Genomic DNA, 17,009 nt, shown 5'->3' with positions numbered 1-17,009 from the left:
GCTTTTGGAGCACTGCTCCTTCATCACTTACCTGATGAAGGAGCAGTGCTCTGAAGCTTGTGATTCCACAAAAACCTGTTGGGAGTTTAACCTGGTATTGTGAGACTTCTTAAAGGAAGTGGCAGCAGAGATATTAGATCCAATCATTCTAATATTCCAAAATTCTGTAGAATCAGGAAATGATAGTTTGGTGAGCCTAATATCTGTGGTGGAGAAGCTTTTGGAAAAGAAACTGATGGACAGGATATATGCACATTTGGAAGAAAATAGACCAGTTAGTGAGAGGTAGCATGATCTTTTTAAGGGGAAGATCATGTCTCACCAACTTAATTGAGTTTTTTAGAGGTGACACGGATTATTGATGAGGGAAGGGCTATGGATGTAGTATATATATATGAACTTGAGTAAGGCATTTGACAAGGCCCCACATGGCAGAATGGTACAAGAACTAGAATCTCTTGGGATTCAGGGGAGGCTGGCTAGAGAGACGCAGAACTGGCTTGGTCATAGAAGACCGAGAGTCGGGGTGGAAGCGTGTTTTTCAAAAGTGATCTGTAGTGAGTGGTGTTTCACAGGGATCAGTGCTGGGACCTCTTTTGTTTGCAGAATATATAAATGATCTGGAGGAAAATGTGGGCGGTCTAATTCATAAGTTTGCGAATGATGTGAATATTGGTGGAGTTGCTCACAGTGCTGGGGATTGTCAGAGGATACAACAGAATTTTGATAGATTGGAGACGTGGGCACAGAAGTGGCAGATGGAATTTAATCTGGACAAATGCGAGGTGATGCAATTTGGAATTATACTGTAAATTGCAGAACCCTTCAGAGCATTAACATATAGAGGGATCTGGGCGTGCAGGTACACAGTTCTCTAAAAGTGGCAAGATAGGTGGTCAAGAAGGCAAATGGCATGCTTACCTTTATCGGATGGAATTGGCAAACAAGGTTACAGCAATCTAAAACCTTGGTTAGGCTGCATTTGTAGTATTGTGTGCAGCTCTGGTCACCGCACTAACAAGTTTGAATGCAAAGAAGGTTCACCAGAATGTTGCCTGGCCTCGAGGGTGTTGGTGATGAGGTTGAATAAACTAGAATTGTTTTCACGGGAAATATGGAGGCTGAGGGGAGACCTGATAAAGGTCTACAAAATTGAGAGGTATAGACAGGGTGGATAGTCAGAGGCATTTTCGCAGGGTGGGAGTGTCAATTACAAGGGGGCACAGGTTCAACATGAGAGGGAGGAAAATTTAAGGGAGATGTGCAGGGGATGTTTTTCACGCAGAGTGGTGGGTTGTTGGAACATGTGGCCAAAGGTAGTGGTGGCAGCAGGCACGTTAGCAACATTTTAGAGGCATCTGGTTGGGTATGTGAATAGGGAGGGAATAGAGGATACGGATCGAGTAAGAGCAGAAGGTTTTCTTAATTTAATTAGGGCATCATGATCAGCACGGGTTTGGAGGACAGAAGGGCCCATTCCAGTGGTGTTCCTTGTTTGTTCCAGTGGATTGGAAAAATGTTAATATTATGCACTTAGTCAAAAAGGCAGGGAGGCAGAAAGTAGGAAACGATAAACCAGTTAGTTTAACGCCAACTGTTGGGAAAGTTTTTTGATTTGATTTATTATTGTCACATGTATCAGTATACAGTGAAAAGTATTGTTTCTTTCATGCTATACAGAAAGAGCATACCATACGTAGGGAAGGAAAGGGAAGAGTGCAGAATGTTGTGTCACAGTCATAGCTGGGGTGTAGAGAAAGATCAAATTAATGTGAGTTAGGTCCATTCAAATGTCTAACAGCGGCAGGGAAGAAGCTGTTCTTGAGTTGATGGGGGCGTGACCTCAGACTTCTGTATCTTTTTCCTGATGAAAGAAGGTGGAAAAGAGAATGTCTGAGGTGTGTGGGGTCCTTAATTATGTTGGCTGCTTTTGTTAGCATTTACTATTAAGGATATAATAGAACATTTGGAAAGTCATAAAAACAATCCATTAGAGTCATCATGGTTTTGTGAAGAGTAAATTGTGTTTGACTAATTTGCTAGAATTCTTTGAAGCTGTAACAAACAAGATGGATAATGGGGATGTAGTATATCTGTACTTCCAGAAGGTATTTGATAAGGTGCCATACAAAAGATTAGTATGCAAGGTAAGCTCATATGGGGTTAGGGGTAATTGATTAGCTTAGATGGAGGACTCGCTAACCAACAGAAAGCAGAGAGTTGGGATAAATGGGTCTTTTTCTGGTTGGCAAGATGTAACCAGTGGGGTGCCACGGGATTTGGTCCTTGTAAATATTTGGGGTCTAATCTATGAGTGATTTGGATACAGAGGTGGAAGGTACTGTAGCCAAATTTCCACATGACATTAACATAGGCAAGATAATTTATGAGGAAGGAATAAAAAATTGCTTTGGACAGGTTAGGTGATTGGCAGATGGAGTTTAGTGTAGGTAAGTGTGAGACTATCCATTCCAGAAAAATAGAAAGGCAACTTCTTATCCAAATGGAGTGAAACTTTATCGTGCTTCTGTACAGAGGGTCTTGGTGTCCTTGTGCATGAATCACAGAAAACTTGTATGTAGATACTGCAGGTAATAAGGAAGGTAAATGGAATTTTGGCATTTGTCACTAAAGGAATAGAAGTAAGGAAACGTTGCTGCAACTATACAAGGCATCAGTGAGACTGCACCTGGAATATTTTTGTTTTTGTCCTCTTATTTGAGGGGAAATGTAGTTGCTTTGGAGGCAGTTCAGAGGAAGTTCATTAATTTGATCCCAGCGATGAGGTTTGTCTTATGATTAAAAATTGAGCAGTTTAGGCCTATATTTCCTGGTGTTTACAACAAAGAGGAGTTCAACTTCAGATATACAAGATAATAGAGGATTGACAAAGTAGGTTGATTTGTTTGTGATATTGATCTATGACTGTAAACCCAATTCATCGAGGCACAATACATAATCAAGCTGTCTGTATGTTGTACAATTCATTCTCCTGGGAAATGTTTTATCAAATTGGGAATTATAGTTGTCACCTAGTTAAGTGTATTTTAGGGTATAAGACGAATTTGTGTTGTGATTTCTTGGTATTTATCTGGTGCCTTATAGAGGGATTGGTGTCACACCAGATGATCTCTCAGCCATAGAATGGATTTCTAGGCATATGGTTTGAAGTATGATCAGGGCTTCGAACTTGGATTTGTTGCTTTTGTGATGTGTGACTGTCACTCTGTTTGATATAAACTGATATTGCTAAACTTAGTTGCATTTTCGACTGATTTTTTTCACAACGAAATCTATCCTTTTAAGTGCTGTGTTGTTTTATTCATATAAATGAAGAGTGTGCTGCTTGCTGTGACATGAATCAAACATAACTTGTGACAATATGAATAGGTTATCAAACACTGCAAAAATGACTGTTGTGTAAACCTACTTTCTGTACTAGTTCTGTTGTCCACCCAATGTAGAAAGTTCAACTTTGAACTGTTAGTTAAGTCATTCTTAACTTTGTTAACTGTTAATTCAAAGCAATGGGGCAAAAAATGCTTCCTATGCTGTTTTATTAAAAACCCTAGTTCACATTGCAGCATGACAAAGGGTTTTTTGCAAAATAATCACGGAATTAACAGGAAAGGACTAACATTAGTTTTAAAATTAAGTATCTCTGCGTACTTCAATATTAAGTAACTGAGCATCATTTTTTTTCCTTCTCTTTGGAACAGATTTTCAAAAGTCAGAGTTTAAAGTAAAAGAGCTTAAGCACCAAGAGAGGTCACTTCAGCATTTTCTGTGGCTTTTGGCACCCACATTGTCAGGTACAGTTATGTCCTTTTATCATCTAAGCTGGATAGCAATGGGATTTTGACGTGAAGTTGTAATTTCTCTCAAAAATAATTCTTACAGAACTAGCATATCTGGTCAATTAATTCTTGTTCAATTTTAAATGGCTTATTGATTTCCAGATCTGAAACTACACCCGCTTCCTTCAAATGGCATATAGTTCTCAACTCAATGAATGAGTTTTATATGTTAATGATTCACTCTCAGTAGCTGTTATTATTCCTATGATTCATAAGATTTTATTTCCTTGTGCATGAGTCGCAAAAACCCAGCTTGCAGGTGCAGCAGGTGGTCAGGAAGGCGAATGGGATGCTGGCCTTCATAGCGAGGGGGATTGAATATAAAAGTAGGGAGGTCTTGCTGCAGCTGTATAGGGCATTGGTGAGGCCGCAGCTGGAGTACTGTGTGCAGTTTTGGGTGCTGCACCTGCACAAAGATATTTTGGCCTTGGAGGGAGTGCAGAGGAGGTTTACTAGGCTGATACCAGAGTTGAGGGGGTTGAGCTATGAGGAGAGGCTGAATAAACTAGGCTTGTACTCGTTCGAGTTTAGAAGAATGAGGGGAGATCTCATTGAGATGTATAAGATAATGAATGGGATGGATAGGATAGAGGTGGAGAGACTCTTCCCGCTCAAAAAAGACAGTAGAACTAGGGGGGCACAGCCTCAAGATAAAGGGGGGGGCGGTTTAGAACAGAGTTGAGGAGGAACTTCTTCACTCAAAGGGTGGTGAATCTCTGGAATTCTCTGCCCGTTGAAGTGGTGGAGGCTGCCTTGCTAAATATTTTTAAGACACGGGTTGATGGGTTTTTGATAAGAGAGGGGATTAAGGGTTATGGAGAGAGGGCGGGAAAGTGGAACTGAGCCACGACAGATCAGCCATGATCTTATTGAATGGTGGGGCAGGCTCGAGGGGCTAGATGGCCTACTCCTGCTCCTATTTCTTATGTTCTTATTTTGAGTCGAATTATTGACATTGGGTGTTACACAGAGATGGTCATTAGAATTTGGGGTTTCCTTATCATCATAACCATTCTGGGGGTTACCATTGACCAGAAATTAAACTAAATAATCCATATGAACACTGGTTACATGAGCAGGTCAGAGGCTGGGAATTCTGCAGAGAGAAACTCATTGCCTGACTTACCAAAGCCTCTCCAATATCCACCACCTACAAGGCCCAAGTCAGGAGTGAAATGGAATACTCTATACTTGCCTGGATGAGTGCACTTCCAATATTACTGTGGAAGCCTCACACCATCCAGGGCAAGGCAGTTAAATTGGCATGTCGTGAATCAACAGAAACTGAGAACTTTGCTTTCATTCCACCATAAAACTGCTGTCTCCGATTTGCAGCTCTACAAGGACATCTAATTTTGGCTAAGACTTTTGACAAAGCCTCACTTTAGTTTGTCAGAGGCCTTTGTCAGGACATCAAAGACACAGTGGAGTCTCATTTATTGTTTGCAGCATTTCTTGTACGTTTGCTGAAGGGTGAAATTGGCCGGTAGTGTTGTGGGCATCAGAGACGTGGCTGCAAAGTGATAAGGGCTGGGATGTAAATATCTAAGGATGTGTGACCTATCAGAAGGACAGGCAGATGGGCAAATGGGGTGGGTTGCATTGTTAGTAAGGAATGAAGTTAAATCGATGGCAAGAAGTGATATAGGATCAGAAGACATAGAATCTCTGTTGATAGACTAGAGGAATCGCAAAGGTAAAGAGACCCTGATGGGAGGTATGTACAGGCCCCATACAGTAGTCAGGATGTGGGGCAGAAAATAAATCAGGAAATAGAAAAGGCAAATAAAAAAGGCATTATTACAATAATCATGGAGGACTTCAATATGCAGGTAGACTGGGAAAATCAGGTAGGTAGTGGATCCCAAGAAAATGAATTTGTGGAATGTCTAGGATGGTTTTTTGGAGCAGATTGTGACAGAGCCTACTAGGGAACAGGCAGTTGTGGATTTTATGTGTAATGAGGCCAACTTGATTTGGGAACTTAGGGTGCAGGAGCCCTTAGAGAGCAGTGACCACAATATGATAGAATTTACCCTGCAGTTTGAGGCGGAGAAGCTGGAGTCAGGTATAACGGTATTGCAATTAAATAGAAGTAACTACAAAGACATGAGGGAGGAAATGGCCAGAGGTTGGAAAGGGAGCTATCGTGGAGTTTTTGAAAGTTCTTCAGGAGGCACAACAGGAATTCATTGTGAGAAAGAGGAAATGTGTTAAGGGGAGGATGAGGCATCCATGGCTGATGAGGGGAGTTAAGGATAAAAGCAAAAGTAAAAGCATATAAAGTGACGAGGATTAGTGGGAAGCCAGAGGATTGAGAAGACTTTAAAAGTGGGCAGAGGACAACTAAAAAAAGCAATAAGTGGGGAGAAGATTAAGTGAGTGTAAGCTAATATAAAGAAGATGGAAAAATTTTTTTCAATAGATAAAAGGTAAGAGAGAGACAAAAATAGCCATTGGACCACTGGAAAATGAGAAGTAATGACAGAAAACAAAGCAATGGCCGAGGAACTGTATAGCTACTTTGCAACAGTCTTCATGGTGGGAGACACCAGTGGGATGCCAGAGCTCCAGGAGAATCATGGGCCCCATTGAGTGCAGTGGCTGTCACTAAGGAGAAGGTTCTGGGGAAACGGAACAGTCTGAAGGTGGCTAAATCACCTTGACTGGATGGACTGCACCCCAGGGTTCTAAAAGAGGTAGTTGAGGAAATTATGGAGGCATTGGTGGTGAATTTTCAGGAATCACTGAAGGCAGGAAGCGTACCAGAGGACTGGAAAGTAGCAAATGTAACACTGCTGCTTAACAAGGGAGGGAGGCAGCAGACAGGAAATTATAGGCCGGTTAGCCTGACTTCGGTCATTGGCAAGATTTTAGAGTCCATTATTAAAAATGAGATCGCAGAGGACTTGGAAGTGCATGATAAAGTAGGACTGCGTCAACACAGCTTTGTCAAAGGGAGGTTATGTCTGACAGATCTGTTAGAGTTCTTTGAGGAGCTAAAAAGGAAGTTAGATAAAGAAGAGGCAGAGGACAGATTTATTTAGATTTCCAGAGGGCCTTTGACAAGGTGCCACATAGGAGACTGTTAAATAAGTTAAGTGCCTGTGGTGTTTAGATTAAGATCTTGGCAAGGATAGAGGATTGGTGGAGTGGAGATGCAGGGGTCTTTCTCAGGATGGCAGCCTGTGACTAGTGGTATGCCCCAGGGGTCCGTGCTGGGACCACACCTTTTCACAAGAGCATTAATGATTTGGAGCAAGGCAGTGTTGCTAAGTTTGCGGATGATACAAAGCTATGTAGAGAGAGACAGGTAGTATTGAGGAAGAGGGGGGGCTGCAGAAGGACTTGGAAAGGTTAGGAGAGTGGCCAAAGAAGTGGCAGATGGAATACAATGTGGAAAAGTGTGAGGTTATGCACTTTGGAAACAGAAATGGAAGCATAGATGGGGAAATGCTTAGGAAATCAGAAACACAAAGGGACTTGGGAATCATTGTTCAAGATTGTCTTAAGGTTAACGTGCAGATTCAGTCGGCAGTTACCTAAGGAAGGATGTGCTGGCCCTGAAAAGCGTCCAGAGGGGATTTACAAGAATGATCCCTGGAATGAAGAGCTTGTCATATGAGGAGTGGTTGAGGACTTTGGGTCTGTACTCGCTGGAGTTCAGAAGGATGAGAGGGGATCTTATTGAAACTTACAGTATACTGCGAGGCCTGGATAAAGTGGACGTGGAGAGAATGTTTCCATTAGTAGGAAAAAGTCAAACCACAGGGCACAACCTCAGGCTAAAGGGATGTTCCTTTAAAATAGAGATGAGGAGGAATTCAGTCAGAGTATGGTGAATCTGTAGAACTTTTTGCCGCAAAAGGCTGTGGAAGCCAGGTCATTGAGCGTCTTTAATACAGAGGTAGATAGGTTTTTGATTTATGAGGGGATCAGGGTTATGGGAAAAAGCAGGAGAATGGGGAAGAGAAAAAAAAATCAGCCATGATTGAAGGGCGGGGCAGACTCAGTGAGCTGAGTGGCTGAATTTTGCTCCTTTGTCTAATGGTCTTACAAAGGTCATGCCGCATTAGCATTAGCCTGATCTTTCCTAGATCTACTGTTTTTTTTTGACAGTATTGAGTATATATGACCTTCTCTGCAGAGAAAGCTTATAATTTTGTGTACAAAGGAATGTAGCGCCCTCTGCTGATTCATTGCAGTGGACTTCGCTTTCCAATTCTGCACTGTATGGGCTTTTTCCAGTGCACACAAGCCTCCAATTGTGAATGATTGTCAAGTTTGAAATGTTGCATTCTGTCCTTCATTGGATGTATTATTAAATTAGCTGGCTTGTTGCAAAACCTGTACAATATTCTGGTGTGTCATTTATGTAATAAATGACCAGAATCCCTGCAGTGCAGAAGGAAGCCATTCAGCCCATTGAGCCTGTCCCAACAAGAATTCCACCAAGACCCTACCCATGTAACCCCAGCTATTTACCCCACTAATCCCCCTAACACTGAGGGCAATTTAGCATGGCCAATCAACCTAACCTGCACATCTTTGGAATGTGGGAGAAGTTGGCTTGCTTTTGGTCAAGTTCTTATTGTAGGTATTATTAAAATTGAGCTGAATTAGGTGAAACTTTTTATTTGTGATTAATTTTATAAATGTCAGATTAGTATACTCTTGCCTTAATTTTTTAAAATAGTGAAATAGGGCTGCAACACCTGCCCTCATTTATGATATTTCAAAATGAATTGAGGACAGGATGTTCATGTTGCAAATGCTGTGAGTGCATGCTCCAGTTGAGTAAGAGCAGCTGATACTAATTGAGGAAAGGTTAGAAACTTTGTGGGGGAACTTTTTGGAAGAGTGCACTTGGGGTATGTTGGAGACAGACTGGCTGCAGCTTGTCCTTTTGCAAGATGGATGCTCACCCCAGTCAACAATGGATTAGTGGATACATTAATAGATTCCCTAAAACTTTCACAACATTGTACTAAATTAAACCTCCTGTGCTTAATCGAACCTCAGAAACTGGTCTTAATCACAACTTAAAAATGTTTCCACACTGGTTTAAAAAATACATCTCTTAATCAGCAATAACACCTTGAGTGGGATTTGTGGTTGAGTTCAATGAAGTGATATGTATTCCTGTCTATTTGGAAATCAGAAAAAGACACAAAATTTATACAGCTGTGCTCCTTTGCCATTTTGGGTGTTCCACTAACACTTGATCTGTCCTCATTTCAAAATTTATTTTTATCAAAAACTATTTAGGGTCTATTTGAACATTAGCTGCTTTGAGTTTATTATTAGTAAATTGCTGAGCATACGAAATAAATGAATTCCAGACACTTCCAATATGATTTGTTTTGTAATTTAGTAGGCTTTGTTAATTGGGGTTCATGAATATTCTTGTTTGACGCTGTCACTTGAAGCATGTATCATTTCCCAAGGAGCTTATTTGCTATTTTATGTAGGGTAAAACTTTCTTGCATGGTCAGGTGCTCATTGGCAAATCTTTCTGTGATGAAGATTGCTCCTTCAAGAGATTTTAAAAAAAACATTTATTTTGGGCAATTTAAAGTGTTGCAAGGTGGGAAGCAAGTTTTGTGTGGTTCGTCTTCAGCCCTTGCTAGCTCAACATGCCTAAATTGACATTAGTGTATACACTGTGTTGTAAGGAAAGAATTCACTTGAGGTGTAAATACTACTTCAGTTTTTGGCTTTAAACTGTGAGGGAGGGATGTGGAGCTGCTGTTGAACAATTAATTAGAATTTGAGTTGACAAGTTATTACAATTATGGGTTTACAAATTTTGAAAATATTTTCATGGGATGTGGCCAATGACACCCATCCCTGATTTCCCTGGAGAAGGTGGGTGGTGAGCCATCTTGGTGCAGCCCATGTGTTATGTTTGGCATTGTGCTTTTATTTATAGTAAAATGAAGGGGGTCCTGTAACTTGTTCTGAAGCCTGCCCGACAGCAAGTCTGGGAGGTTAGACTGTTAGACATTAAAGGGGTCCAGATTGTTTCACAGGGAAGAAGGTGTAAGTTGTTTATACTTGGAGACAGTGACAGTAGCCAGTGTGTTAACAGTGAATCGAATATTAATCTTCAATGCCCCAGAAAACTGTTCAGAATTTCAGATTGTTAGAAGTTCTGCTTTCAACTGTCCAGTTACTTCCAGTTGAAAAGAGATTTTGGGTTCTGAGTTTAGCTGATCAGTATTTGAACCTGGATACCAAGCCATGAGATTCACATTAGTATTCAGATGGACTTTAAAGGAGAAGGGTCTAAGATATCTCTGAATTCTGACACAAGATTTTTTTGCCAGGATCCAGGAGAGGCAGAGGAGCTCTTGGCAGCAATACATTCCGGTTTACCATGCAAGAATGCAGATGGAAACTTGGGCTTGGACTGGGAAGACCAAATTCATGAGCCGTTAAAACAGCCTTTCAAGATAGTGACTTTTAAGAGACATCAGGGTGGGAATGGAGGGCCCTGGTCTCTGGAAGAGTAGGGGGTTTGAGTTCAGTCGGGCAGCCTAGTCAGTGTAGGCTTGGAGGGCTGAAGGGCTTGTTTAGCGCAGTAATTTTCTTTGTTCTTCTTTGGTGTTGAGTGGCAGGAATTTAAATGCAAAAGGTATATGGTAAAATAGTGGTGTTCATATCTATGCCATGATATTCTTTTTAAAATTCATGTTCGTTACTTGTTCTATGTTAGAAAAACGTTATATGTTGACCATGCCATATAAAAACCTGATACAATTGGGAGTAATGGACTGAGTGTAGTACTACCCACACCCAGACTCAGTTGAGTGTTAAATAGAGCAAGCATGGGGACAGCTCTACTCTGTAACTTATACTGTGTACTTGTAAATAATTCTGAGTCAATAAAGACTTGTAGTTAAAATGAGTATGATGCTGCAGGAAAGGATGCACTTTTATATGCTGCATGAAAGGATGTCCCGAGGCATGGTACATTGGTGAGACCATGCAGATGCTACAACAGATGAATGGATACCACTTGATAATCACCAGGCAGCACTGTTCCTTTCCTGTCAGGGAATACTTCAGCAGTCAAGGGCATTCAACCTCTGATCTTCAGATAAGCGTTCTCCAAGGCGACCTCATGACACACGACAATGCAGACTCGCTGAGCAGAAACGGATAGCTAAGTTCCACACATGAGGACAGCCTCAACTGGGATTTTGGGTTCATGTCACACACTCTGTAACCCCCATGACTTACCTGGGCTTCCAAATTCCCACTAACTAACCTGGCTGGAGACAATGCATATCTCTTTAACCTGTGCTTAACCCTCTCTCCATTTGCATTGTCTGCTCCTGTAAAGACTTGTTTACCTCTTAAGACTTGCGTTCCAACCATTTTTGTAATTGAGTTTGTGTCTATATATGCCCTGTTTGTGAAACAAATCCTGCACTTACCTGATGGAGTGGTGCTCTGAAAGCTCGTGCTACCAAATAAACCTGTTGGACTTTAACCTGATGTTGTGAGACTATTTATTGAGTCTGACTGGGAAGACTTAATCAGACCTACCGAAATGTAACCAACACCCGGTAATGGAGCATGTACCTAAAAAAAATAAGAAACTTGATATAAAAGAAAATAAAGACCTGCATTTATTTAAGTGTCTTTGGTTATTACCAGACATCTCAAAAGCACTTCACAATCAATTAACTCGTTTTTGAAATGTAGTCCCTGTGATAATGGGTATTGAGGGGGTATGTGTGGAGATACGCTAGCATTTGTGGAGTCCCTAACTATTACAAGACCATGTGCAAAGGTGAGAAGCATATGGGGGCAAGTGAGACTTTTGAAGCCCAAGTTCAATTACACCATGGATCAGCAATTTCCATTTCTTTCCATTCCTGGGGTTCAACTGCTTCAGTAGGAGTAGAGAAGGAGGTAGAAGGGGGGGAGGGGTAGCATTATTAGTCAAGGATTGTATCACGGTGTCAGAGAGGAAGTTTGATGAGGACTTGTCTGTTGAGGTAGTATGGGCTGAGGTTAGAAATAGGAGAGGAGAGGTCACCCTGTTGGGAGTCTTTTATAGACCTCCTAAAAGTTCTAGAGAGGTTGAGGAAAGGATTGCGGAGATGATCTGGGATAGGAGTGAAAGTAATAGGGTAATTGTTATGGGGGACTTTAACTTTACTAATATTGATTGGAATAGCTATAGCTCTAGCTCATTAGAGGGGTCAGTTTTTGTACAAAGCGTGCAGGAAGGTTTCTTGACTCAGTATGTTGATAGGCCAACTAGAGGTGAGGCTATATTGGATTTGGTGCTGGGAAATGAGCCAGACCAGGTGCTAGACTTGGAAGTTGATGTGCATTTTGGTGATAGTGACCACAATTCAGTTACATTCACCTTAGTGATGGAAAGGGATAGGCATGAACCTCGGGTCAGTAGTTTTAGCTGGGGGAAGGGTAATTATGAGGCTATTAGGAGAGAATTAGGAAGCATAGGTTGGACTAGGTGACTACAGGGTCTCGGAACGTCCGAAATGTGGAGTTTTTTCAAGGAGCAGCTACTGCGAGTCCTTGATATGTATGTCCCTGTCAGGCAAGGAGGAATTGGTCGAGCTAGGGAACCGTGGTGCACTAGGAAAGTTGATTCGCTGGTTAAAAAGAAAAAGGAGGCTTATGTCCGGATAAGACTTGAGGGCTCAGGTAGTGCACTAGAAGGCTTTAGATTGGCTAGGAGGGAGTTAAAGAGAGAGTTAAGAAGGGCTAAAAGAGGACATGAGAAGACTTTGGCTGATAGGATTAAGGAGAATCCTAAGGCGTTCTATAGATATGTTAAGAACAAAAGGTTGGTTAGGGCAAGATTAGGGCCAGTTAGAGACAGCAGTGGGAATTTATGTGTGGAACCAGAAGAGATTGGAGAGGCATTGAACCAATATTTCTCTTCGGTGTTCACGCAGGGGGACATAAATGTAGCTGTGGAGAACACTGGGTTACAGGGTTGTAAACTGGACAGTATTGCAGTTGATAAGGAGGATGTGCTAGTTATTCTTGAGGGTTTGAAAATAGATAAGTCCCCTGGGCCGGACGGGATTTACCCTAGGATTCTCTGGGAGGCAAGGGAGGCGATTGCAGAGTCTCTGGCTCTGATCTCCAGGTCATCGTTGGTCACCGGTATAGTGCCAGAAGATTGGAGGTTAGTGAATGTTGTCCCATTGTTTAAGAAGGGGAACAGAGACTTCCCCGGGAATTATAGACCGGTGAGTCTTACTTCTGTTGTGGGCAAGGTTTTAGAAAAAATTATTAGGGATAGGATTTATAGTTATTTGGAGAGTAATGAATTGATTAGAGATAGTCAGCATGGTTTTGTGGAGGGTAGGTCGTGCCTTACTAACCTTATTGAGTTTTTTGAGAAAGTGACCAAAGAGGTGGATGGGGGTAAGGCAGTTGACGTGGTATATATGGACTTTAGTAAGGCGTTTGATAAGGTTCACCATGGTAGGCTTCTGCAGAAATTGCAGATGTATGGGATTGAGGGTGATCTAGGAAATTGGATTAGGAATTGGCTGGCGGATAGGAGACAGAGGGTGGTGGTTGATGGTAAGTATTCGACATGGAGTTCAGTTACGAGTGGTGTGCTTCAGGGATCTGTTTTGGGGCCACTGCTGTTTGTAATTTTTATAAATGATCTGGATGAGGGTATAGTTGAGTGGATTAGTAAATTTGCTGATGACACCAAAGTTGGAGGTGTGGTAGATAGTGAGGAAGGGTGTCTTACTCTACACAGAGACTTGGACAAGTTGCAGAGCTGGGCCGAGAGGTGGAGGATGGAGTTTAATGCGGAGAAGTGTGAGGTAATTCACTTTGGCAGGAATAACGGATGTGTAGAGTATAGGGCTAACGGTAGGACTCTGAATAGTGTGGATGAACAGAGGGATCTAGGTGTATGTGTACATAGATCCCTGAAAGTTGGGAATCAAGTAGATAGGGTTGTTAGGAAGGCATACGGTGTCTTGGCGTTTATTGGTAGGGGGATTGAATTTAGGAGCCGCAGCGTCATGTTGCAACTGTACAAAACTCTGGTGCGGCCGCACTTGGAGTATTGTGTGCAGTTCTGGTACCCACATTATAGGAAGGATGTGGAGGCTTTGGAGAGGGTGCAGAGGAGGTTTACCTGGATGTTGCCTGGTATGGAGGGGAGGTCCTATGAGGAGGGATTTGAGGTTGTTTTCGTTAGAAAGAAGGCGGCTACGAGGAGACCTTATTGAAACATATGAGATGATTAGAGGTTTAGATAGGGTGGACAGTGATAGCCTTTTTCCTCAGATGGAGAAAGCTAGCACGAGGGGGCATAGCTTTAAATTAAGGGGTGGTAGTTATAGGACGGATGTCAGGGGTAGGTTCTTTACCCAGAGGGTGGTGAGGGATTGGACTGCCCTGCCTGCTGCAGTTGTAAATGCGCCTAGTTTGGGGGCGTTTAAGAGATCCGTGGATAGGTTTATGGATGGTAAGGGTTTGGTTTAGGTTAGAGGGTCATTGTTTTTCAACTGGTCGGAGCAACATCATGGGCCGAAGGGCCTGTTCTGCGCTGTTATGTTCTATGACTGTCATGGGTATTCTGACTAAGTGAGCCAGGAAGGGTCATGGTTAATAATGTTTGCAGATGACATTGAACAATGAAGTGGGGTTGATGAGATCATAACTAAATATCTGGAGAGCTGAAGAAAAGCACTGGAAGGCAGGGGTATGAATATCTTGAGTCTAAATATCCAATTTGAGGATTGTCTGTTTGAGCCCAGAGAAGACAATCAGAGTGAGGGTAGGAAGATCATGTGTGAAGACTTAGAGAAAGCTTTAATTATATCAGACCAACGATGGCAAAAAGTGGAAGTGTAGAAATGGAAATTAAGCACTGGATTAGCTCTGATTGGAGTAATTAGAAGAAGTGCGATGTATGTTATGTGGGAGAAAAATACTATTGAAACTGGAGGGAAAAACAATTCCTTCCCAGCCACCTGACAAAGGGACAGGCTGTCCCGAAAGCTTGCAGCTTTTGCTACAAATAAACCTGTTTGGGCTTTAAACTGGTGTTGTGGGATTTCTTTCTGTGAACAGCATGCGCATACCTTCAAACTTCATTTGCATCTTCATGCAAAGGAAGACCCAACCTCCCACACCAGATTTTCCATGCTGCCAGAGAAAAACATGCTGGTGTGAAACACATTTGCAGATGTCAGGACTTATCTGAGCAAAGCCTGGAGCTGTCTCCACAGTTCAGGATGGAGGTAGTTTGCAACCCTGGACTTTGTATCACCATGATAGTGGGTTGGATGTGCTTCTGCAAGTGAACCTTTCAGATTCTGTTTCTTGACAGTCTTCAAGTGTTCCAGAAGTTCCATCATCATTTGCAGGAGATCCATCTTCTTTCTTGAACAGTAGGCTGTTGATGATGGGCACCTATTCAGTATGGCATCTGGACATGATAGCAGATTACATGGCTTTCTCAGCTTCCTTGCCACAAATGGTCCAAAACACCCAGGTGCAACATTAATGATTTTGATTTATTATTGTCATATGTATTGGCATACAATGAAAAGTATTGTTTCTTGTGTGCTATACGGACAAAGCATACTGTTCATTGAGAAAGAAACAAGTGAGTGCAGAATGTTGTCATAGCTAGGGTGTCGAGGAAGATCAACTTAATGCAAGGTAGGTCCATTCAAAAGCCTGATGGCAGAAGGGAAGAAGCTGTTCTTGAGTCGGTGGGTATGTGACCTCAGACTTTTGTATCTTATTCCCGATGGAAGAAGGTGGAAGGCTCACCATTATCCTTAATTCCTTTACTGTTCAAAAATTTATCTATCCTTGCCTTAAAAACATTCAATGAGGTAGCCTCAAGTGCTTCACTAGGCAGAGAATTCCACAGATTCACAACTAAGTGAAGAAGTTCCTCCTCAACTCTGTTCTAAATCTGCTTCCCCTTATTTTGAGGTTATGTCCCCTAGTTCTAGTTTCACCTGCCAGTGGAAACAACTTCCCTGCTTCTATCTAATCTATTCCCTTCGTAATCTTATCTTTCTATAAGATCTCCCCTCATTCTTCTGAACGCCAATGAGTATAGCTCCAGTCTACTCAGTCTCTCCTCATAAGCCAACCTCTCAACTCTGGAAACAACCTTCGGAATCTCCTCTGCAACCCCTCCAGTGCCAGTATATCCTTTCTCAAGTAAGGAGACCAAAACTATACACAGTACTCCAGATATGGCCTCACCAGCACCTTATACAGCTGCAACATAACCTCACTGTTTTTAAACTCCATCCTTCTAGTAATGAAGGACAAAATTCAATTTGCCTCCTTAATTACCTGCAGCACCTGGAAACCAATTCCTTGAGATTCTTACACAAGGACACCTAGGTCCCTCTGCACAGCAGCATGCTGCAATTTTTTACCATTTAAATAATCGTCTATTTTGCCGTTATTCCTACCAAATGGATGACTGCACATTTACCAACATTGTACTCCATCTGCCAGACCCTCGCCCACTGAATTAGACTATCTATATCCATTTGTAGACTTCCAGTGTTTTCTGCACACTTTTCTCTGCCACTCATCTTAGTGTCATCTGCGAATTTTGACACACGACACTTGGTCCCCAATTCCAAATCATCTATGTAAATAGTAAACAATTGTGGTCCCAACACTGATTCCTGAGGCACACCACTAGTCACTGATCGCCAACCAAAAAAACACCCATTTACCCCCATTCTTTGCTTTCTGTTAGTTAACCAATCCTCTATCCATGCTAATACATTTCCCGTAACATGGTGCACCTTTATCTTATGTAGCAGTCTTTGGTGCAGCACCTTGTCAAATCCCTTCTGGAAATCCAGATACACCACATCCACAGGTTTCCCATTGTCCACTGCAGATGTAATGTTCTCAAAGAATTCCACCAAATTCATCAAACATGGCCTTCCCTTCATTAACCTATGCAGCATCTTACCAATGGGACAATTTATATCCCGATGTCTCGTTATTTCTTCCTTGATGATAAATTCAAGCATTTTCCCTACTACAGAAGTTAAGCTAACCGGCCTATCATGACCTGCCTTTTGTCTAACTCCCTTTTTAAACAGTGGCATCACATTTGCTGTTTTCCAATCTGCGGGG

The 17,009-nt window shown here is 42.0% G+C and overlaps 1 protein-coding gene across 8 annotated transcripts in view; it reads left to right on the top strand.

Annotated features, from left to right (window-relative positions):
* Positions 1-17,009, top strand: part of mpp7a (MAGUK p55 scaffold protein 7a) — a 467,172-nt gene that overhangs the window by 101,677 nt on the left and 348,486 nt on the right. For 6 of the 8 annotated variants that reach the window (XM_080211666.1, XM_080211674.1, XM_080211683.1 and 3 more), the window contains one exon: positions 3,720-3,812. The exons of the other annotated variants lie outside the window; for them this stretch is intronic. The gene's annotated coding sequence lies outside the window, so the exon portion shown is untranslated. The remainder of the gene's footprint in view (positions 1-3,719; positions 3,813-17,009) is intronic. 8 annotated transcript variants of the gene reach the window in all.

Source organism: Carcharhinus amblyrhynchos, chromosome 2 (assembly GCF_965287045.1).
Source record: "Carcharhinus amblyrhynchos chromosome 2, sCarAmb.v2.hapA, whole genome shotgun sequence".
NCBI lineage: Eukaryota > Metazoa > Chordata > Chondrichthyes > Carcharhiniformes > Carcharhinidae > Carcharhinus > Carcharhinus amblyrhynchos.
This window is presented reverse-complemented; position numbering and strand designations above follow the sequence as displayed.